The sequence below is a fragment of the Euprymna scolopes genome, chromosome 23, assembly GCF_053919585.1.
Source record: "Euprymna scolopes isolate OS-2025 chromosome 23, ASM5391958v1, whole genome shotgun sequence".
In the NCBI taxonomy this organism is placed as follows: Eukaryota; Metazoa; Mollusca; class Cephalopoda; order Sepiida; family Sepiolidae; genus Euprymna; species Euprymna scolopes.
Window position 1 is genome coordinate 121,891,884 of NC_136504.1, and position 17,959 is coordinate 121,909,842.

General features: G+C 36.5%; 1 pseudogene; it reads left to right on the plus strand.

Annotated features, from left to right (window-relative positions):
• The first annotated feature begins 2,390 nt into the window (after positions 1-2,390).
• Positions 2,391-2,507, plus strand: LOC145246359 (5S ribosomal RNA; annotated as a pseudogene).
• Positions 2,508-17,959: the final 15,452 nt, after the last annotated feature.

Here is a 17,959-nt window from a genome sequence, read left to right on the forward strand (position 1 = left end):
AAACCGAGACAATTACAAATTATAATTTAAGATCCGATACAACAGTAAATTCATTAAAAACATCTGGCAAGGTTATTAGCGACAATCTGTTAATCTCCATGATCCTTAAAGGGTTGCCGAGTGATTTTAAGCCGTTTACCATGATAACTCAGATAGAAAAAAAATATGACTTTTAGCCAACTCAAGGTAGAACTAAAGTTTTACAAGGAAACTGAGAAAATGGTCACAGAAAAAAACGAATCTACAAATATCATGAAATTTAAAATGCCCACTTAAAAACATTGAAATTAAATTGTACCTTTACTTCAAATAAAAGCTCAACTTTTCCAAAAAATAATTTTTCTCCTAAGAAAAGGACGAATGTAACCTGCTATGATTGTGGGCGACCCAATCACAGTAGTTTCCACGCATGTACTTAGGAAGGAATCGGATTTATCAATTTCGATCTCAACCTAAACCCTCAGAGTCACTTTGTAGAGCAAACCGACGACAGGCGAGTAAATGATATCTTTTTAAAGAGAGACGATGCTAAAATTTTGCTAAGGAACAATAAAGGTGAACTTTGTTTCTGCATTCTGGAAAACTCTCCTCTAGTTCCAAAATTTAAACAAAATATATTTTCAGTACAAGCCGCCATTATATAAAGTGCAAATTTAAATTTTGGCCACAATAAATCAAAACTGGTGTACCCGAATGTAACTGTATTCGACATTAAAGAAAATGGAAGACTGTATTATTTAAACAGCGTAGTCCCATCAAAAACCGCCTACCATGATTTACAGACATGTCATAAAATTCTTGGGTACTGCAATATTCCTGATATCAAAAAGTTGCTGAATATGGTTGACAGAATGAGAATAAAAACTTCAAAAACTTAGCAAACTGCGATGTTTGTACACAAGGTAAAATGGCAAAGTACCCAAACGAAATGCCAGACAAAAAGGCAACGAAAATCCTATCACTGGTACAGTGTGACTTGAATAGTCCAATGGAACCGATTGATCGAGAAAATTTCAGGTATGCATTAAACTTTATAGACGATTATTCCGGTTTAATAATGGTCTATTTCTTACAGAGCAAATTTGATACCTTGCTAGCAACTAAAAAAATAAGTAGCTGGCATGTCCCCCTACACTGCAGTAAAGTGTATCCGCTCTGACAATGGTATAGAATTCACTTGAATATTGAAATTTCCACAAACGTGAACGTTTACTGAGGGATGGCCAGACAAGGCATGATCACTTTGCTAAGCGATACTCTCAAAAATACCTGCTCAATCATTGTCGGGGCAGTAGAAGGCAAATATAAATGCTGTTCTGTGTCTGTATGTTATTCTAAAGTACGTGTACGGATGTTTGGAGTCTTCTCTGGAAATGACATTTCCACAGGTCTTCTTAATATAGGCGCATATTTTATATCTATAGCGATATTAAGGGTTAGGTTTGGATGTGAAGTTAGAATAGAATTTGATGAAGAAAAGGACTAAGAAAGCAGCTGTACTAATGCCAGTTTCACACGAACAAAAGTCTGGTTTTATTTATCGTAATTGGATTCCAACCTCTTGAATACGGGGACGCATGTCCCTGATGTTAGAGAAGGAGACCTAATAGTGGAGGGGGTATGTTGAAGTTGTAGTTTTGGATTTTCTCTTGATTTGTTATTTTATATTTTTTTAATAGGTCTTGGAGTTTGTGGAAAAATTATCAAGAGCAGGGCAGAGTGAAAACAAGAGAGAGAGAGAGAGAATAGGGGCAAAAGAATAAGTGATAGAAGACTTGTAGTCCATTGAAAAGCTGAAAACTGTAGCAGTTCCTACTAATGCGGCATTGCGTGGCCTTGCCAGACTTCATTCACTAAATGGCAACGTAGCATCCCCAGTATTTTTCACATGCTGGTAGGACATTTTTCTAACGTTCGGATCTTTGGCTATCAGGTGGATAACATCAGCCCAGGAAACGGTTTATATCTAGCGCCAGCATAAGTGACATAACAACAAAAATAGAATAGAAAAGAATTTAGTAAGCTCTACATACTGCTCGAACAAAACTGCCGACCTAGTTTATAGCTTCTACCTCCTTTGTCAGAAACATCATGAGAAACTCATTCGTTTGAGCTGAGAACTAAAGGACGAAATAAGGCAAGCGATAGTGTTTGCACTACCGACGACGACGCCGACGACGACGATGAATATGATGATGATGACGACGACGATGACGATGATGACCCTTATGATGATTATGATGGCGGAGTCGTCTCGTTTAAGTCTATTTAATTTCAAAAATAATAATTTTTGTAATTTCTTTTACTAAAACTCTCGTTAGTGGAAACAGAAAACACACGCAGCTAATTATTAAAATATGTCGTTGTGTCATTTCTGTACATATAAGTTTTAATACGGCATAATCGCGTTGACACACCGGTTCTCGTCAGATCACCGAAGTTAAGCAACGTTGAGCCTGATTAGTATCAGATGGGTGACCATTTGGGAATTCTAGGCGCTGTATGTGCTCTCCGCTTATCTCGGCATTTGTTTCCAGTCGTCCTATACTTCACTTGCCACTGGTATTTAACAACGTCTTCTCAGGAGAGGTGTGGTTTAAGATTTTCGCACCTCCTGCCACAGAAATTTCACGCGCAAGAAACCCTTCGTGGGTATCCATAGTCTATCCAAGACTGAAGGATCCTACTACTACTACTACTACTAAGTTTTTAATGACAGATTAGCAAATTTGATGACCGTGTGATGGGGTTGGTGGGTGGTGTATAGAAGACTGTGTTGCTAGCACATCTCTCGTGTCGTTGTGTCGTTCTTCTCTAACTGTTCTTGCTGTGTCTCTTTTTATTTGTCCTAAATGACTATTTCACACCAGCCGGCATTCCAATTGGGCGACATCCCGATCAGCATTGTTTTGCAAAAATGTGGTCCCTCGCTGCCCAGATATTTGTGTTCTAAGACCTGACCTCGCTTTGACGCCATCTCCTGGGCTTTCCTAGACTTGTGGCCGAATTTTTTGTTCGCCGTCCTTGATCACACTAAGATTCCGCATGTGATCCTTGGTCACGTTTTCTGGCCAGATTTGTTGTTTAAATTCCTACTGGGGGTCTGCTTATGCAACAGATGGATCTCTATCGATATTTTATTTATTTTTCATGTTTTCAGGCATTATTGGCCCTCTGAAAACGGCATGCTGAGGGCTGGCCATGTTGTTGTCGGTTTAACTTACCAACTCAGCACTACTTCTTTTCGAACTTAATAAAAGCTGTTAAATAGGTTAAAACACACTAAACTTATCCAGGTAGGTAGAAAAGTAACGTATCTTTCTTTTTGTAACATTTATTCGCTATGTATTTGTATTTTTCGCCCTTTTCTTTTTTTTTTTTAGTTGTCTTCTCTTCTTAATATCCAGATTTTTGATACTTATCAAAGGCATGCCTAAAACCCATCAAAGAAAAATGCCAGATACGTGAAGTAAACTCGTGTGAAATTTAAAAAATAAATCGGATTAGTCGTTTCACAGTCTATACGAAAATCTCTCTATGTCTTAATCTCTCTCTCTCTCTCACACACAAACATATATATATATATATATATATATATATATATATATATATATATATATATATATATATATATATATATACAGGGTGGAACGATAAAATTGTCTCCCTAGAAAAGCCGACATGATTCCATTTCCGTTTGATAAAAACAGGTTTTCTGTTTTTGCTGTAGATCATCCATTACTTGGCCAGTAGTGTACAAATCCCAAAGCTTTCTATTATGCCTGAAAGCGACACAATGTTCAACGAGCTAGATCGGAGATGCGCTGCTGTACAACATGCTCTCTGCCATCCAAGTTATAACAATAGGATCATTACTACCACATTCTAAATGCAAATCCGAGCGGTCCCACGCTTGAGGACACAGCTCAACGAAGGTGGCTACTGACAGACCCTGGGTGTCACAGAAGGATTCTGTGCCAGCCCACAAGTCCGAAGAGACCTAGGCTTGGCTTCAGAAAGAGTGGTACGACTTTTTACCTTTCTTTCATTGACCTTTTCCGAACTTGACCTTCCACAACACCAAAGCCAACCTGATCGCTACCATCCGCCGAGTATTTGCCGAGCTCCCGCTTGTGGAAAAGACATTCTCTCAGTTCTAGACCCATATCAAGGCCGTGATTGAGGCTGAAGGCGGCGATTTTGAATAGATATCAGCTCTACTACATAATCAAGTTAACTTAATTGATTTTTTCAATAAAAGTTTTAAAATAAATATGTCGTGTTGTTTTCTTTTAGGCGACAACTTTATCATTCTACTATATAATTAGAGATATTTTTAAAATACTTTGTCTTAAAAAGAAGTTTTAATAATAAAATGTTTTTATTTCTTTACAGATAGTCAGATGAATCGTAATCAACCGATTTTTCGTAGTTTTCTTTCTTTTTTTTTTAATAAACATCGAAAATGCATTATTCTATGATAACATATTTCAATATGTTATAATAGAATAATATTTTTTCAGGACTTAGACATTGATGTTATTGCGTTTCTTTTTTTTATATTTAAGTTACATTCTATTTTTACGATATATTTGTTTAAGTTGTTAGGTGAAAGTACAGAATAGTTACAAAACAACTTCCCTGCCCTATGTTAAAAATGGCTTTTTAAATAATAACGTTGCTATTTGAGCGCGGTAACACAGATGCACTAGTACCATCATTTTCGGTGCTTATGTGGATTGGCACTTATGGCGGCAATTAAAAGTAAAGAAAATGAAGAAAAGTCTGTATGATGTATGTACTCGTTAGAGAACGAAGATGTCAGGTTCAAAAAATTACGTGAAATTATTTTAAAAGGCGAAATTAAAAAAAAAGGCTAAACTATTTGAAAACTGCTGGTTTGTTCAGCCTTACACCCCGCAACTCTTTTTTGGAAGAAACTTTTCTCTTTTATCATCGGTTTTCTGTCTTGGGCAAAAACTCAGCTGGCTATCTGTTTGAGTTTGGTCTTTTATCCTCCTGAAGTCTCTGTACTTCTCGTGGTTAATCTCGCCTTTTTCCCAATAAAACCAACCACGCCTACCGCTCCTTCTTCTTCTTCTTCTTCTTCTTCTTCTTCTTCTTCTTCTTCTTCTTCTCTCAACCCCCACTTATTAGCAGCAGACAGAGCAGATCTTCTGTCTTTTAGAGGTGATTGCGTTAGAAGAATTACTACTACACTCCTCCTTGATCCTATGATTTTACACATCTGAACGTAACGACTTTTATTCTATAAATAGATAGGCACTCGTCCAAGTTATCCGTAAATAGAAATCTTCTTACGCTCTAAAAAGACACGACGACATGCCAGCTACCAGTTGGCAAAAAGGCGGCGGACAGAACATTATGGCAAACACGTTAAGTATTTTTTTTTAACTCATCCTAAATGTTTTTTATGTTACCTTGCTTTTAACCTTGTTTTTCTTGTTTTATTTATGTATTTGTCTCTATTCTCCTGTCTTATTCGTCACCCCCCATGCTACAAAGTAAACGATAAAAACAAACAAAATGCCGGAAACTAACGATAAAAAAATGCCGGAAATTATTCTCTATTAGAGTAGATAAACTTGGGACTTTATTTAAGTAGTATACTTAATATATACTATTACTGCAAGCTTGTCTGTATCGAAAATGCTTGCTTCCTGGCTAGCCAATCAAACCATCTAATATAATTAGCCTTATTTTCAATTACATTCGAAATATAATACAGTGCCATTAGCAAAGAAAAGGTTACCTATGAAAATGAACCTCCTAAAGTAAAACCTTGAATAATGATCTAAACTCGAATGTAAATTAATATTAAGCCGACTTTACAAATTGATAAAAGTTAATTATTGGATTTTAATTAATTATAAGGTGAAACTCCAATGATTCAAACTCGATAGATAACGACAAACTTCCACCCATTAATATGGGAAGGGAGATTATCATCAAAAGTTTCCTGAATTGTTGACTTACTACTTAGATATAAATAAGTCACTTACATCCATTCCTCCTCCTCCCACTTTTTTTAATGGAGAGTAGATAATACAGTGGATGTGTTATCAGCAGCTCCAGTAACTCTCGCTTCTCCTTTTTTGTCCCTCAGTTCTCGTGCAAATGAGTGATTTTTCTGACAAAGGGTGAAGAAAAAGCTGCTTAAAGGTCGGTAGTACTTGGTGACTAGTAGTCTGAGATGTCGGAAATTTTTCTGTCTCTGTCTGTCCTTGTGGCCATGTCACTAGTAAGGGTGCTGGAGGTAAACGTTTTGTCTGGGCTGAGGTTATCCGCCTGATAATCAGGGACCCGAACCTTGGATTAACCACTAAGGAGGCTGTCCTATCAGCAGGCGCAAAGTACTGGGACTGCTGTATTGCCATTTGGTGTAGGGGGCTACTATCAGGGGCAACAACTACTGGGGTACTATGTAGGGATTTGGGCAGCAAGGTGTCGGTTCACGTTACACTTGAACTTTGCACGTCAGTACTGTTGGGGAAGCAGGGGTCTGGAATGGAATTCCAGAGTCTAGCGGTTCTGGGGAAGAAACTATTGGAGTAAAAAGATCTTTTACATCTAGGGATCTCTACAGTGTGGGGGTGGGATTTAGCAGCCTGTCGGGTTTGTCGAGGGTGCTCACACGTCGTGGGGGCACAAGTGATTGCAGTTCGTCAGAGCATTCACCACTAAAATACTTGTATTGAATTTCTACGGTTCCATGTGAGCATTGTTTGAAGATAGCGGCGGAGGAGTTAACAGAAAAAGATAAGACGCGTCCAATTAAAATGGGCAAACAGATGCGTCCAATAGGTCGTGTAAAATATCTTTACTTAGGAAATCAGAGAGGTTTTACACGAACTATATTGGACGCATCTGTTTACCCACTGAACTGGAGGTGTCTTTGGCTCTTCCTGTGAACCCCCACCGCCGTTGCCATCGACGATTGCTGACTGACTGACTGAGTCACGTGCAGATCGTCGTCTGGCACTCAACGGACTTTTTTTATATACGATCAGTTTTTTGTTTCCTTCCTTCTTTTCTTTTCTTCTACTTTCTCCCCGCTCTCTTTCCATGTCTTGTCTGTATAATTTTACCATTTTTTTTTAATTTAATTTTAATTTTTTTATTGCTTTCCCCCTCTTCTTTCCCTCTTTTCCCTTATCCCGTTTCTCTCTCTTACTCATATTCTCTTGTCTTTTAATATCCATATGAAATCACAAAAAACATCTTTCCTTTCTTTTTTTTTTAGCTTGAATTGTCTTACGATAAGGGCAGATAAGTAGTGAAATACAAAATTTGTTGGGTTATGTCTTCGTTCCGAGGGTTTTGTAATCATTGAGACCGCTTATTGAAAACTCTGAAGACATGTGAACAATCAACTCACCATAAGGAGTGTGTGGTAATATTGCATGATGAATGGTCGGGAAACTTTGTTGACACACACACACTCACAGAAAGTGCAGACATACTGTTGAAATATTTATAAACGCTGTCGATGGAAACTGATGAATCAAATTGAAACATGCTCTGTTATCAAACAATCAGAAACCAGAATTGTTCGATAAAAATTGAATCTTTAAACATTCAAGCATATAATTTTTTCGTGCCAATACGAGAAGGATCTTCAGCATTTTGCCTGCAAAATTATAAAGTCCTGAATCTGAAAATTCTTCATCTTCAGGATTTGTATAGAATAGATACACATTGGAAACGATTCTGAAATTAAAGATAGCTTTCAATTCAAGAGGTTATGGGCCCAGTGAATCTTTAGTTCAATAGATCAGAATCAAAATATTAATGGTAGCAAGTAAAACTTTTAGGATATTAACGAATCCGAAAGTTACACAAGGTAATTCAAGTTTCCTGAATTGTTGACTTACTACTTAGATATAAATAAGTCACTTACATCCATTCCCCCTCCTCCCACTTTTTTTAATGGAGAGTAGATAATACAGTGGATGTGTTATCAGCAGCTCCAGTAACTCTCGCTTCTCCTTTTTTGTCTCTCAGTTCTCGTGCAAATGAGTGATTTTTCTGACAAAGGGTGAAGAAAAAGCTGCTTAAAGGTCGGTAGTACTTGGTGACTAGTAGTCTGAGATGTCGGAAATTTTTCTGTCTCTGTCTGTCCTTGTGGCCATGTCACTAGTAAGGGTGCTGGAGGTAAACGTTTTGTCTGGGCTGAGGTTATCCGCCTGATAATCAGGGACCCGAACCTTGGATTAACCACTAAGGAGGCTGTCCTATCAGCAGGCGCAAAGTACTGGGACTGCTGTATTGCCATTTGGTGAGTGGATCTGGACCATGCAGTAGTCTCTGGTGGGGCTTCTCGATGCCATACTAGTGGGTAATTGTTAGGGCTTTACCTTTTCGTGTGCTACAAAAAACATTTTCCTGTCTTTTTCTCTCTTACTTTCCCTCTCTATACTGCTCTAACCAAGTATGCTGATCTATTCCACAAATCCCAAAACCTCAACATGAAATATCTCCAGAATAAAAACTCGATTAAACCTAGAACCCCATCTTCCAACGTAGACCCCTACTACCAGGTCTCCTTCTCCAACATCAGGGGTCTACGTTCCAACCTTCCAGAGGTTGAAACCCAATTACAGGAGACGAAACCGAACATATTATTTCTAAGTTAAACTGGAATAGGGCCGACTACTTCCCTAGATGAGTTCATAATTAACGGATACTCTAACTTAACAGCCAAATCTGACCCCCAAGATCGCCATGGGCATAGAATATGTGCCTACATTAAGGATGGCTTCCCGTGTGGCAAGGATATCTCTAGAGAAGGTCCTAATTTACCCTATATGTGCTTCAAGGTTGCACTTGCTAACACCACTGCATTTATATTTGCCCTCTATTGGCCCCACAACAGTGGAGTTACTATCTTTAAGAGCATATCTGAGAAAATAGACCACATACTGTCTGCACATCCCTCAGCTAACATCCACATCTGTGGTGACTTCAACGTCCATAACGTGGAATGGCTGACCCATTCAAATAAGACAGACGATGAGGGGAGGTTTTGTCATGATTTTGCCATTGCTTATGACCTCACTCAGATTGTTCGCGAACCCACCCGTCTGCCCGATACACCCGGTCAATATGCAAGCCTCCTAGACCTTTTTCTCTCAACTTCCCCTGAGCTATGTTCATTTTCCGTTCATTCTCCTCTAGGATCCTCCAACCACTCCGTTGTATCAGTTAAGATAAAAACGAAATGCAATAAGTCCCCAGACGTACCTCCCCCCACCGTACTGTATACCGATACTCTATGGCTGACTGGGATAGCTTCCGTACATTCATATCTGATTTACCTCTGTACCCCATGTTTAAAAAGGAAGTGTCCTCTGTAGTATCAGATCTGACCGAATGGTTAATTGTAGGTATAGACCAATTCATACCATCTCAAAACTTCCAACAAAAACCTAACAGCCAGCCCTGGTTCTCCCCAGAATGTGCTGCTGCTATCGCGCACAGAAATCACTTTTTCCATAGCTACCAACGTAATAGATACACTGAGACTAAAGCTGCTTTCAGGACTACCAGCAACCACTGTAAAAGAGTAATTAAAAATGCAAGAGAGCTATATGCCCAGTCTATTAAATCCAAGGTAGCTGATCAGCGGCTTGGTTCCCACCAGTTTTGGCAAATAACAAATAGGATCCTGAACAGAACTGTGCATTCTATCCCAACTATTATCAATGGACCAGAGGTCATCTCGTCAGCGTCAGACAAGGCCAAACTATTTGTCAAGAACTTTGCAGCTAATTCTACCCTATGCAACGAAGGCCATCAACTCCCCATATTTCCTCCTATAACACAGAACAAGTTAGGTAACATACAAATATCCGTGCATGAGGTCGCCAAGCTAATCAATAACCTAGATTCCAGTAAAGCAACTGGCCCTGATGGCATCTCAATTATAGTGTTAAAAAAGCTTCAACCAGAACTTGCTCCCATACTTATGAAACTATTTAAGCGTTGCCTTAAGGAGAAGTGCTTTCCGACTCCCTGGAAGACCTCATCAGTTTGCCTTGTATTTAAGAATTCAGGTGATACGTCATCTCCCTCTCAGTACAGACCAATACGTCTCCTGTGTGTTATGAGTAAGTTTCTGGAATCCATATTAAATAGAGAAATAGTCAACCACCTCAGCAGGAACAACCTTCTTAGTGACACACAATATGGTCTCCACTCTGCAAGATCTACTGCAGATGTGCTGACGGTTATATCCCACAGGATTAGTGAATCTCTTGACAAAGGCTTCCTTTCTAGGGCAATTGCTCTTGACATATCAAAAGCCTTCGACAAGGTATGGCATAAGGGTCTACTTCACAAGATTTCCAGCTACAGTATAACTGGAAATATTTTCTCAATTATTAAATCATTTCTCTCCGATAGACTCATAAGAATAATAGTTGATGGATAGAAATCAGAAGCCCACCATATTAATGTTGGTGTCCCTCAAGGGTCCATCCTGAGCCCAACTCTCTTCTTGATCTACATCAATAATCTCCCAAAACACATACTTAAATCATTCGTTAACATCTATGCTGATGACACGACCATCCATGGCAACACATCAAAGGCCATAAATGACAAAGTTCTCTCTGATTCTTTCTCCTCTGGTCTTGAGCACGTGGTACAATGGGGTAAGAGGTGGCTGATTACTTTTAATGTATCAAAAACCAAGCTTCTATCTTTACATCATCAACGCTCTGATCTCCATCTGGCATCAATTGAAATGGATGGCTCTCGTCTTGGGGAGGTTCCGTGTTTTGACAAGCTTCTGGGATTGACCTTTACTCCTCATCTTAAATGAAACACGTACATCAAATCTGTTGCCAAGGTCGCTGGAAAATAGTGGGATCCTTCTACCGCTCCCGTAGATATCTCGCTGCAGATGCAATTCTCTGCTCATATAAAAGCCAACTACGCCAATGGATGGAGTACTGCTGCCATATCTGGGCAGGAGCTGTTATAAACATCATATTCCGCCTTGACAGAGTACAAAATAGACTTTGTGGCCTAGTGGGGGATGCCCTTTTCTCTTCCCTGAAACTTCTCTCTCACAACAGGGACATTGCAAGCCTATCGTTCTTTTATCGTTATTTCCATGGCAAGTGCTTGTCTGAGCTCCAATCTCTGGTCCCCCTCCCCAATCTTTCACAAAAAAACACCCGTCTAGCTGAAACCACTGTCAGTAATTTTCCTCACTCTTTATCTGTGCCTAAATCAAAACGTAAATTCCATGAACAAAGCTGCTTCCTTAGAAGTGCACGCCTGTGGAACTCTCTTCCATTTGCCTGTTTCCCACCTGACTACAACTTGGATGTCTTCAAGTCCAACATAAACAAGTTCCTGATGAACCGCCCCCTTAAGTAAGACACTTTATCAGATCTCCATTTCTAACGATTAAAGTGATATTGTCCCATTGATTACTGTATACGCAATAACCCTTATCCCCGAGTGGCCTCCTAGCCTTGATAAGTGATGACTTCCATGTAAAAAAAAAGCTCTATTGTTGTATCCAGAGCAAAAGTTGTCCCAACAAAATGTACCTTACCTCCCTTATTAATATGTATGCCACATAATTTATTGATGATGTCCATCCCCAGAAGGAGGTCAAATCCCAATGGTTTGCTGTTCACCACCAGTACGTCAGTCCTCAGGGGATTCTTGTTGGCTAATGTTAATTAATACCAGCATCACCATGGCTTAACAGGTATTTCCGTCCAGCCATCAGAATTGCAATATTCTCCTGTACTTTGGGTTGATACAACGACCCACTTACAAGAGATGATGAGCAGTAGAATCCACCAATGCTATTCGATCCAACCCATTGATCTTTACCTTTACAAACACTACGTCTAGTTTGTGTGGGCTTCTCACCCCTTTCCTCATTTCCGAGACACCTTGGTGCCACATGTCTTTGCTTCTTTCAGCGATAACAATGTATCTCCAGAAACACCCTGCCTGCTTTGCCACTAGGTTGCTGGCAGTCTCTGGCAAGATGATTAAGACCTCCACATTTGTGGCACTGCACTGTAACTGCATCCTGCTAGTCAGAGTTTAAATGTGGTCCACAGACACATGAGGAAGAATTCTGCGTCGCCTGACCGCTGCAGCAATAGGTTTGACCACTTCTGCCTCCTCTGTCATGAGAGCCCAGGCACTTGCAAGAATCTGCTTCAGGGTCATCTGTTCTATTCTGGAGAATACTTGCAACTGACACGAAAGCGTAATTGAGCCATTGATCAGAGGGGTTCTCTTCTATTAATCTTGAAAGATCCTGCAGGTCACTCAGGTATTCGTTGACAGATTACTCAGAGTAATGGGAGACAATCTTGTTATATGCCACAAAGGAGTCCAGTGTGAAAGCCATGAAGAGGGCTTGTTTTAATTGCTTCAAATCTGCCCTCTGGTCATGGGTTAATCTCCAGTATACCGACAGCGCGTTACCTCTCAGTCTGAGTTGTAGAACATGCTCAATGTTATCAACCCCAAACATCTCGCACACCAGCTCCACTTGTTCCAACCATTCGGACACTGTGTGATCAGGTGCGATGCCATAAAATTCAGGAATCAGATGAATATTGAATGCTTTGTCTGCCATTTGTAAGCCGAAATAGCTTGAAAACTGCTGGGACGTTCTGCTGTATGCTCTGGAACTCTCTTTTCAAAGAAAATTTTCTCTTCTATCACTGGTTTTCTGTCTTGAGCAAAAGCACAGCCGCTTATCTATTTGAGTTTGGTATCTTACCTCTCTGAAGTCTTTGTAATTCTCGCAGTTAATCTTGCCTTTTCCCAATAAAACCAACCATGCCTACAGCTTCTTCTTCTTCTTCTTCTTTTCCCTGCCCCTGTGTATCGACAGCAGACAGAGTAGAACTTCTGTCTTTTAGAGGTGAGTGTGTTAGAAGAATTACTACTACACAACTTAAAAAAAGGGCTAAATTCGTAAAATGTGGCCTAAAAACCATAAGTGGTTCTAAAATGGGTGATCGATTTAGTAAAACGTTGCATTAGAAACTGAGCACCTCAACAAATATTTAAATATTGACTTTTTTACTGCATTTTGTTTTAATAATCTGGTAGACTAGTATCCATTCGATAATAATCCGCTGATAAAATTAAAAGAGACGAAAATAAAATAAAAAATGGAGAGGGGGCAAGGTTCTTTAGGTCCGCCATATTTTCTTAAGTAATGTATTTTGGCAATTGAAAGGTTTACCTTTTATAATGGTTCCTATTTACTTGCCTCCCCACGAGGTCAGTTAGAAACAAGATCGGTTTTTAAGGTGGAGAAAATCCAGTAGGTGTATCAGAATTTTTGTAGGAATTTTTGACACCTCTAACACGAAACTGCGAATAAAATATAAAAATCTCGTAATTTCTCTGTTAAAAGTGGGTTGTTTATTTTCTTAATGGATTATACTTCCAAAATAAACTATTAAAGTTGTTTTAAAAATAATAGAAATTTTTTTTTTTTTTAGCAGTAATGAATTTTCCGAACTCAATATTTTTCAATTTTTAAACTTTAAAAATCTATCAAAATTTTTCTATTGATTCTATTTTTACGATATTTTCAGGGTCAATGTGAAATTTTATGTTCTTTCCAATAAATCGAATATAATATTTTAGACAAACGTTTTTTTTTTAATTCACGCCCCCCCCCCATTTTTAAGTGTCTATTAAAAAGTAAATAATTAATTTAGTCACCGAAAAGTAAATAATTAATTTACTCACAAATTGAAGAGAAAAGGTCAATAAATAATATATTCAAATTTAAAAAATAAAATACATAGTGTTTTTTTAGAATTTTACCTGTAAAGTTTGAAGTTTAAAACCTTTTTTTTAAACCACGTTATTTGTTTTTTTTTTTGTTTTTTTTTTAATGGAACCTTGGTCCTTGCTCCTTTAATTGAAAAAAAAATTAGGGCTTGAATTACATTTTTCGATGAGTTATAAGCTTGGAAAGACAGGGGGTCGAATAATTCACGCCTCCCATTTTGAAATGTCTAATAATAATTAATTTAGACACAGAAAAGTAAATAATTAATTTACTCACAAATTGAAGAGAAAAGGTCAATACATAATATATTCAAATTTAAAACAAAAAAAAATGTAGTTTTTTTAGAAATTTACCTGTAAAGTCCGAAGTTTAAAACCTTTTTAAAAAAAAACACGTTTTTGTTTTGTTTTTTTTTTTGTTTTTTTTTAATGAAACCTTGGTCCTTGCTCCTTTAATTGAAAAAAAAATTAGGGCTTCAATTGCATTTTTCAAGGAGTTATAAGCTTCGAAAGATGGGGTGGAATTATTCACTATTTTCACGAAATTTCTGACAGTTCCCAAAATGGAGCACTCTGGATAGGAACAAAAATTAAAATTGCCCCAGTCATAAAGGATTTCTCATCCACTGACTGAGGATAGAAAAGGTGAAGAATGCCTACAAATGTTTTTTTTTTTTTTTTTTGTGTTCAGCCGGCAGCCCATTTCTTAAGTGCAAGGAAGATTGTGTGTGTTATCTTTATTTCCCTCCATTAAACTACTAAAATAATATAAAAATAAAATTTTGCTAATTTTACACAATATCTTGCCATAGAGATCGCACTTGTTTCGACATTTCAATTTGAATTTCGTCCGTTATTATTTGCTGCGGACCTGTTTGTTTGTTTGTTTTTCGGATTGCCATTTTTGGATGTTGACTTTTACCGTTTAACTTAATTACGTTTTTTATTAATTTATTTAATGACCGTTTCATTCTTGAACGCTGATACATCATTCGAGAGTAAACAAAGTAAGTATTAAATATATGTCTTTTTTTTTTTTTTTTTTTTTTACAATATGGACGCGTCCGAATTCTTAGTTTTGTATATGAATTTTTGCAAATCGAGACACGTCTAAACAAAGACGTCTTCTCTGCTTTTTAAAACACCATAAACAAATCAAAGTATCTGATTGTAAACAATTTTCGTACTTATGTAGAATACGGACTGTGTTGAAATAATAACGTTATTATTTTGAAACGCATTCTTAATATTGGGAGGTGGGCTTCTTTTTTTTTTTTTTTTTTTTTAAATTCTGTGCTTTCATCTAACAATCTAATAAATTAATATCGTAAAGATTGGGTACTCATGCACTTATTGATCCGTGCTGAAATGATAACGTTATTATTTAAGAAGTCATTCTTAACTGGAGGGGGGTGTTTTGTACCTATTCTGTACTTTAACCTTACAATTGAATTAAAAAAAAAACAACATATAAAACTTTAGTTAAACTTGGAAATACGATTTTAAAAAATAGCGCTGATCAGTAACTTGACAATCCTAACTAAAAAAAAAAAAGTCACTGTCCGTATTCTGCTTGATTATCACACATTTTCAAAACTGTCAGAAAATAAATTAAGATGCATTAGTAAATTTAAACTTCGGGTATTTATTTTGTATTTATTTATTTATTTATTTTGTACATTCAATTCTACAACGCATTTTTCCTTTTCTTATTAGTTTGTTTTGCACCTTAAAAAGTAGGCACTTATTTGAGAGTTGGTCTTTATCCAAGGGAGATCACAAGCATTTACTAAGGAAATAATATTTTGCTGCAGATGATTTAAAGCCGATTTAGCATGCTGAAATGGTCAATAGAACAACTTCATTATTTTTTAGAAATCATGTGTATATATATATATATATATATATATATATATATATATATATATATATTCATTATGTCAGGACGCTCAAAAGGAAGATTTTCATATAAATTATAAAATCTAGCAAGGCACCCCCAAAACTGGGGGGGGGAGGCAGGTCAGTACTTTTTGACGGACCGTCTTTTTAAAAATCTACCAAAAATCAGGTAATTATCCGATCAATACGAAATTTTCAGCGCTTATTAGGAGAAGAATGAACTTTATAACAGTGTACTTATTTTTCATAAACGATATTTATATATATATATTTTTGCTTACAACCCCCCCCCCCTTGTTTTGAAGAGGGAACAAATATGCTTAAAATAATCATCTGAAACTGAACACAAGATATTGTGTTGTTGTAAGGGACAGGATTATAGATTAAAAAAAAAAATGTTTGCATACCTTATTTTGACGTCTGAATATCAGAACTGGCCCACACACACATACACATTAAAAACCAAACTCATACAAATGGTCACCCATCTGGTTCTGGCCAGCCTCAGCTTAATAATACATTGAAATTTTATTCACTGAAAAATAAGTTTTTTTGGTCTGTTTGGTCTTCCGTAGTTTTCTTCTTATCAAACGCAAACATAAACAGTGTCGCTGTAGACTCTAGATCGACGCGAAATATCTGGTTATCTATATGAATAAGTGGAATTATTAGAAATTCAGGTACTTATATTATAATATTTTTGCATATTCTCTTAGAAAATCATCCTAAATCTTAGTTAGACGATAAATAAATTAATTATTTCAAAAACCTTTTTTTTTAATATTTATGTACGTTTTTTGTGCAAGACAAAAAATGTCAATTGTTAACTTTTTGGGAAAATTTAACATTTAAAATTTAATTAAAAATAGTAGAAAAAGTTTTACATTATTCTGTTTTCTATATGATAAAATTCAGGGTTTTATCTTTCTGGAAAAAAAAAAGTTACTCAGAAATAATGGATTTTAATAAATGTAATTTCGTTTTAAAAAACAACAACTTGATTTTGCGGCCATTTTTGGCGGTACCTAATAAAATCCATCTTTCGACCAGCCAACGACGAAGAAGTTGTTTTTCAATTAGCTAATGAAAAATGTTTACCTACTTCAGAAAAATAAACTTCGTTTATGATGAGCGTGTTTTTCTGTATATAATAAAGAAAGTTTCTATTTACCCTTTTGACTCCCAATGTTTCGTCTGCTAAAATTTTAATCACGTGATTACGGTGTAGCAGCATCAATAAAATAAACCATTCATTCAAGTGTCGCTTGTTATGGATTTAGCTGAATACGATATTAAAAATCACTTTTTTTGTACATATGCACTTATGTTACCTGGCTGGCTAGTGTAGCGTAACTATTCTATACTTTCACCTAACAATTTAATAAACGAAAAGATATCGTAAAACTTGAAGAAACGATTGATTACATTGATTTAAATTTAAATTGTTGTGTAATTATTAAAAAAAAAAAAATCCAGTTCCGCTTGTGCTTTATTTCTTCAATTTTGAATAATTTCACAATTATGAATGAATAAACGTGTACTTTAAAAAGAAGTAGTATTTTAATCGGATTATTGTCTTATTATTCGAATTGAATTGATATATTACTAAGAAGCCAGCAAACGAACAAAAGTTTTTTTTTTTTTAAATATGATAAATAAATATTACCATGACCAATAAAAGTTACTTGTCTACCTACATTGCTCATTAATTTTTAGTACTTATTTTTTTTTAGGAATAATTACATATTTTAAATTTAAATCAATGTATTCAAACAGTCCTTTGGAAAAGAAATATGTAAAATAAAGTGGTGCATGTTACTATGCTATTTTTTTTTTTAAACCCATATTTTTTAACCTGTATTTTCAAGTTAAATTCAAATTTTACGATATCTTTTTATTTATTAAATTGTTCGGTGAAAGTACAGAATCAATAGTTTCAATAAACCCGCCAGCCCAGTGACGTAAGTGCATAAGTACCGAAGTCTGAATTACTAGTTCTTTGCTTACCTTCCCTTTCTCATCCTTTTTCCCGCTTCAGCTTAGTGTCTAATCGATAATAATCTGATTAAAATATTACTTTTCTTTCTAAGTACACGCGAATTAATTCATAATTATGAAATTATTCAAAATTGAAGAAACTGTGAAAAATAAAAAGGGGGGGGGATTAATGATTGCTCAAGAGAGGGAGAGCGGTGTGCACTTGCCTTGCTTACTAACAAAAAAGAGATTGTCTTGCCTTCTC